Source organism: Arachis ipaensis, chromosome B04 (assembly GCF_000816755.2).
Source record: "Arachis ipaensis cultivar K30076 chromosome B04, Araip1.1, whole genome shotgun sequence".
NCBI lineage: Eukaryota > Viridiplantae > Streptophyta > Magnoliopsida > Fabales > Fabaceae > Arachis > Arachis ipaensis.
In genome coordinates, this window is record NC_029788.2 from 7,971,976 (window position 1) to 7,973,091 (window position 1,116).

The window sequence follows — 1,116 nt, forward strand, 5'->3', positions numbered from 1 at the left end:
GAGGTATTAAAATTTATTGTTTTTGTTTATTATTTAGTTATTAATTTAATTTTTTTAGTTTAATAATTTAATAATAATATATTTTATTTTATACTTTTAAATATTAATAATTAATTGATAATAAAAAATAAAAAATTATGATGATGATCTAGTATTTTCCTTGTTTGATTCCTATCACAAAACAATTTTCTTTCCATATAAAGTTGTAGCAGAGGGATTAAAAGTTTTGGGACATTGATTGCTACTTAACAAGGCTCAAGAAAAGCATATACTATACATAATGCATGTCTAAGCTAAGATAACAATTAATGAAGGAAAAGGTGATGGGATTGAAGGAAAGATTGTCTTATGAGTTGTGAGTTATGAAAACAAAACATAGTCCAAAATAATAATAATAATAATGGACCACATAAAACACAATCATCCCTAATTAGTAGTCTACTCAACATGACCTCTTGTTCCTACACAAACAGTCTTAATCACAAAATTACATGCACTATGGTTATATCAATCATGTCCCACAATTGTGCCTCACATGATGAATTCGATGGATGCATCATTTCATTTGAATAAAAGATCCTATGAGAAAAAGGAAATATATTTGAGAAATTATGACTATTCAAATGAGAGATCCTGTTTTCTTATATTTTTCTTTTTTAGTAGTGAATTCTCTCCTTTTCGAAGTATATCTCTTTTAATTCTTTTGATTCATTAAAAAGTTAGTGCATTTTGACAAAATTAACAAATGAATGCATCAAAACGACAAATATATTAATTTTTGTAATAAACTTAAAATGTGAAAAATACTTATTTTGAAAAGGAATGAGTAATAATACTCCATTTCTAATAGTACCGATTTCTTTCATTTATATGTAAGTTTTCTTGTCTATTAAAATATGTAGCTGTGCATTAATACACTACTTTGTGCAATTATTAAACCTAGAAGACAAGAATATAAGTAATAAAGTTGCTTTTTACATTTTTCACCTCGATAATTATTACATCTTTTGGGTCGTATAAAATTATCTTCTCGCATTTAAATATATACATGTTCTAAGCTTTTCTTTATTAAAAAAAAAAAAAAATCCTCTGCACCATCCAATGATTTTAAAAGCA